The sequence below is a fragment of the Buteo buteo genome, chromosome 31, assembly GCF_964188355.1.
Source record: "Buteo buteo chromosome 31, bButBut1.hap1.1, whole genome shotgun sequence".
NCBI lineage: Eukaryota > Metazoa > Chordata > Aves > Accipitriformes > Accipitridae > Buteo > Buteo buteo.
The window spans coordinates 970924-977170 of NC_134201.1; positions in this window are offsets into that span (position 1 = coordinate 970924).

A 6247-nucleotide genomic window follows, 5' to 3' on the forward strand; every position below is an offset into this window, starting at 1 on the left:
TAGGATTTTCTTACAAAAGAAACAACTCTACTCATTGTCTCTACAGTCAAACAGAAATGATGTTTTCATGAGAACATCTTGCTGCACAGTTAGATACAGGCAAGGCCACGCAGGAGGCATAATGTCCAGCACAGAGTGGGACCTGCCTGCAGGCTCTTGTGTGACAACCTGCTGCTGAGGTTGTCCTGTGGCCAAGGGATCTGTGCAGCAAAGAACAGGTTTGATGGCTGTGCTGTATGTGCAGCACGGTGCAGCGCAGCCCTAAGAACTCGATGTTCAATATTTTCCTGATCAGGACCAGTGTCCAGGTTTCCCTGTGAGAAGTCTGTGCTCCTCTACGGTGCCACAGCTGATGTGCTGTAACCCAAATGTGCATGGCCAGGAGGAGCTGAAGACCCATGGCTTCTCACAGAACTGTGACGTTTTTGGACTAATGAGACGTGGTGGGACACATTGCTGAGCTGTGGTGCTGCAATGGAGGGATACAGGCTCTGCCCAGGGAGCAGCAGGAAGGATGAGAACTACGCTTCCTGTATGAAAGGGAAGCTTGGATTTGTGGATGTCCTCTACGTGACAGGCAACAGGTTGGACTAGCTTTTGTCATTTAGGATCAGAGCAGGAGCCAGCCAGAGTGACCTTGTGTTTGCAGTTACAAACTGCTTGCTCAGGGAGAGGAAACAGAAAACGTCTTTTGTCATCAACCCCAGGAAGTCTCCAGGTTCATGAGCAGGTTCCTGTGGTGAACTTAAGTGCCCTGGCATTCCCTGGCAAGGCAAAGCAACAGGGTGCCAACAGCCTGAATTTGGCTCTTGGGACAACTTCTTCAGACAGCTGCCAGGTGGGCCTCCAAGGGTGATTCTCACCTGGACCTGATCCTGGCCAACAAGGAAGAGCTGGCTGGGGGTGTGACGATATTCAGTCTTGGCTGTCATGGTCATGAATTAGGGGTTATCAGTCTCCAAAGGGCAGTGAGTGAGGTCAGCAGCAGAACACAGACCTGGGACTCCAGAGGAGAAGACTTTGACGCACTCAGGAGACTGAGACAAGTGGTGCCATGGGAAGCAGCTCTGAAGGGGGAAGCAGCATGGGAAATGTGGTAGGGCTAACAGGACAGCCTCCTGCAAGCACAAGAAGGATCTCCCCAAATACCCATGAAGAGAAGCAACCATCTCAGGAGGCTGCTTGTGTGAACTGACTGAGCTCCAGGGCAAAAAGGCAGCAGGCAGGAGGTGGAAGCAGGGAAAGCTGCTGACAGGAATTTAGAAACCTTGTCCCAGGATGTAGGGTTGATGCCAAAGCCAAAGGTCCCGTTGCCTTGAGAGATGCAGGGGAGGATAGAGGCAGCAAGATGAGCTGATACTGGTTCATTAACCGTAAAAGAATAGACAGGGATCATGTGGACCTGTTGCTGATTTTCCTAAGTTTAGGAAGAATAAGGCTGAGGAATTTAATGACTTCTCTGGCTGTGACATCTGCCAGGCCTTTGTGACTGTTGGCAGGACCCTGGAGGAAAAGAACCAGCAGTAAGTGGGGATCAAGTCAGAGGTTACTTGAGCAAACTCAGCCTTGAACAGCCCCTGGGAGCAGAGGGGAATCATCCAAGGCTGGAGAGGGAGCAAGCCAATTCCATAGCAAGGCTCACTCTGCACCTTTTTTGACAGATCGTGAAGATCAGGACAAGTCCCTGATGGCTTCCAAAAAAGTTGACAGCTATCTTTCAACACAGGCCAGAGGATTACCAGGGGAGCAAAAGGCTGTTTAAGCTCCTATAGGAGAGCAGTGTGTCTCTGAGCATGTCCTCCTGGGTGATACTTCTGGGAAGATGAAGAGGAAGGTGACTGGGCATGAACAGCATGGATTTGTCCAGGGTGGATCACGAGAGACCAACCTCATGGCTTTCTAGGATGAAAGGGCTGGATTTCTGGATGAGGCTGGATGATCAGTGGTGTGTTTTATTATATGATTGCATATAGGACATCTGGAAGGATGGACGGAGGGAGGGAGGGAGGGAGGGAGGGAGGGAGGGAGGGAGGGATGGATGGATGGATGGATGAAGAGATGTGCAGAACTGGGACTGATGGTTCAGACTCAGAGGGTCATGAAATATGGCTCACGGTCTGCCTGGAGACCTGTAAGAAATGGGCACTTCAGAGGTGTGCATCTTGACTGCATGCCTCAGCCTGGGAGATGGGGATTGCCCTTGCTAGGGGGTGGCTCTGCCAATCCAGCCACATGGGTCTAGGTGGTGCAGACTCTACCTGAAGACATTCCTGTAACCCAAATACATTGGGGTGAATGCAGAATTGGCTATTCAAAATCAAGCATTTCTTACACTTGGTCTCTTTGCTTTGACACCTTCTCACTTTGACTACACTCCTGAAATCTCTCTAATTCACCACAGAAAAATTGAAGACTTGTATTGGGTCTGGCTGAGATGGACTTAATTCTCCCCATAGCAGCCCTCCTAGTGCTGTGCTCTGCATTGGTAGCTAGAAAGGTGTTGATAACACACCAGTGCTTTGGCTACTGCTGAGCAGTGCTGGCACAGCATCAAGGCTGTCTCTCCAACATTTTGCCCCCCCCTCAATGGCTGGCTGGGGCTGGGCAAGATCTTAGGAGGGGACATAACTAGGACAGCTGACCCAAAATAACCAAACAGATATTCCATATGATATGACGTTAGCTCGGCTATAAAAGCTGAGTAAAGGGAGATGGAAGGGGAACATTTTCGTCTTCTGGAGCAACCACTACACGTACTGAAGCCCTGCTTCCCAGGAAGTGGCCAGACATTGCCTGCTGATGGGAAGTAGAGAATAACATCAATTGTTTTACTTTGCTTTTGCACGCGACCTTTGCTTTCACTTTATTAAACCATCCTTTTCTTGACCCACGGACCTTTTGTTATGTTTTCTCTCCCCTGTCCAGCTGAGGAGGGGGAACGATACAGTGGCTTTGGTGGGCACCTGGCGCCCAGCCAGGGTCAGCCTACCACAAGACTAAAGGCAAATTATACCCAGACTTGGCTCCTTGGGCTGTTTTGCATGTTAATGAGCCCTCTGGTGCCGAGTTCCTGAACTGCAGATCCTTAAAGACTGACCAAGCCTCTAGAGAAGTCCAAGTCAGAAGCAAACCTCCAGGTTTGTGAGGGTGTTAGCAGGCCCTGCTGAAGTCCGTCACTGAAGAGACCACGCAGGGAATGAACAGACAAAGTTCCGCACGTGTGAGGTAGACGTTGACTCCCTGCCCTTGACCTGGGCTGCCTAGCCAAGCGGGCAGGGTATACCTGTCCTCCCTATTGGCAAGGGATTGGGAAAACATGGCTTCCCTAACCGCGTGGGTGGATTAGACTTAACCTCCCTAATCGCAAGAGCAGCGTAGACCTCGCCTCAAAACCGGCGCTGGTGGGGTAGACGTGGCCTCCCTAACTGTGCGGGTGGGGTTGACCTGGCCTCCCAAATGGCGCTGGTGCGGAGGAACTAGCCTCCCTGCTGGCGCCAGTGGGAAAGACCTGGCATCCCTAGTGGAGTACGCGGGCTAGACCAGGACACCATACAGGCAAGGGCGGGGTGGACCTGGACTCCCTGCCAGCGCCAGTCATGTAGACCTGGCCTCCCTACCTGTGCAGGCCGGGCAGACCAGGGCTCAGTAAATGCGCGGGCGGGCTAGTCCAGGCCTCCCTAACCGTGTGGAAGGTATAAACCTCGCCTCCTGACCAGCACCGGTCAGGTAGACCTGGCCTCCCTGCCTGCACGGGCCAGGTAGACCAGGCCTCCCTAACCGTGTGGGCGGGATAGACTGGGCCTCACTATCAGCACCGGTAGGGTAGACCAGGCCTTCCTAACCACATGGGTCGGCTAGACCTGGCCTCCCTGCCAGCACCAGCGGGGTAGACCTGGCCTCCCTAACCGAGTGGGCATGGTAGACCTGGTCAACCTACCCAAGCAGGCGGAGTAGACCAGGCCTCTCTAACCGAGCTGGCAGAGTAGACCTAGCCTCCGTACCTGAGTGGCAGGGTAGACCAGGTCTCCCTAACCGCATGGGCGGGGGACGCCTGGCCTCCCCATCAGTACCGGTGGGTAGGCCTGGCCTCCCTAACCACGCTTAGCGGCGTAGACCTGGCCTCCCAACTGGTCGAGTGGGGTAGACCTGTGTGGTGGGTTGACCCTGGCTGGATGCCAGGTGCCCACCAAAGCCACTCTATCACTCCCCCTCCTCAGCTGGGGGGGGAGAAAATATAACAAAAGGCTCGTGGGTCAAGATAAGGACAGTTTAATACAGTGATAGCAAAGGTCGCGCGTGCGAAAGCAAAGAAAAAAAAACAAATGATGTTATTCTCTACTTCCCACCAGCAGGCGATGTCTAGCCGCTTCTCGGGAAGCAGGGCTTCAGTACGCGTAGTGGTTGCTCCGGAAGACAAAATGCCCCCCCCTCTGTCTCCCTTTACTTAGCTTTTATATCTGAGCTGACGTCATATGGTATGGAATATCTGTTTGGTTAGTTTAGGTCAGCTGTCCTGATTGTGTCCCCTCCCAAGATCTTGTCCTGCCCCAGCCTGCCATTGAGGGGAGGGCAAAAATGTTGGGGAGACAGCCTTGATGCTGTGCCAGCACTGCTCAGCAGTAGCCAAAACACTGGTATGCTATCAACACCTTTCTAGCTACTGATGCAGGGCACAGTGCTATGAGGGCTGCTGTGGGGAGTATTAACTCCATCTCAGCCAGACCCAATACAATCTCCACCCCTTATTCCATACCATTTGCGTCCTGCTCAGGTCCCACATAATTTAATACAGATATCTTCTAACCATACTATTGTATTTAATTCTCATTCCTGAAATCCTTTCTTACCAACACTTACAGCTGGAACTACATACTGAAACCACTTTTATACCCAATGTACAGATTTATACATTCTTATTAATTACTATCCCCTGTCCTTTAAGAGATAGATATTCCATGGGCTTCTTCCACTCCTCCAGATGTTCACACTCAGGTTATGACTTAGGCCCCATCCATCAAGATGAGTGGTCAGGACAGGAAAAGCAGTATGTTCGAATGCTGGGCACCAACACCGGCTTGGTTTGGGTCACCGATGCACTTGTCTGGTTCCTTGTGAAGTTCACTCCTCTGCAGTTCAGGTCATTCCTGCTACATAACTTCCTACAACATACAACTCACATCACAGATTATTTTTCCCCCAAGGTTAAATGTCCTTGAGGCACACACTGGGTCTCCCCATCCTTCCGCATTACCCACCAAGTACACCCAGGTCCCTGAGCAAAGACAATCCCACGAATGGGTTTGCCTTTTCCCATGGGAGGTGCAATCCACACTGCCTTCCCCAGCCACTTCCCCATGTGCACTACGGGGACCTTATCTCCTCCCACAGTATGTAGGGGTTTTGTTTGGGCAGGACCAGGACGGTTAGCAGATCCTCTGGTGTTAACTAGCCAAGTGGCTTCTGCTAAATTTGTATCCCAATGCTTCCATGTCCCATTGCCTAGCGCTCTCAACATAGTCTTCAACAGTCCATTATATCTCTCAATTTTTCCGGATGCTTGCGGGTGATAGGGTATGTGGTACACCCGCTCAATGCCATGTTTCTTTGCCCAGGAGCTTATGAGGTTATTTCGGAAATGAGTCCCATTGTCTGATTCAATTCTTTCTGGGGTACCGTGTCGCCATAAAATTTGCCTTTCGAGGCCTAAGATGGTGTTTCGGGCAGTGGCATGGTTTACAGGATATGTTTCTAGCCAACCAGTAGTTGCTTCCACCATGGTGAGTATGTAGCGCTTGCCTTGGTGTGTTCGTGGCAGTGGTCCAACGTAGTCAATTTGCCAGGCCTCGCCATATCGAAAGCCCAGCCACCGCCCTCTGTTCCAGGGAGACTTTACTCTGGTCGCTCATTTGATTGCAGCACATGTTTCACATTCATGAGTGACCTGTGTGATGGCCTCCATGGTCAGGTCCACCCCTCGATCACGAGCCCACCTATATGTTGCATCTCTCCCTAGATGTCCTGATGTCTCATGGGCCCATCGAGCTACAAATAGCTCACCCTTACGCTCCCAGTCCAGGTCCACCTGAGCTATTTCTATTTTGGCAGCCTTGTCTACCTGTTCATTATTTCGATGTTCTTCAGTGGCACGGCTTTTGGGCACGTGAGCATCTACATGACGTACCTTTAGAGTCACGTGTTCTACACGGGCAGCAATGTCCTGCCACAATGCTGCTGCCCAGATGGGTTT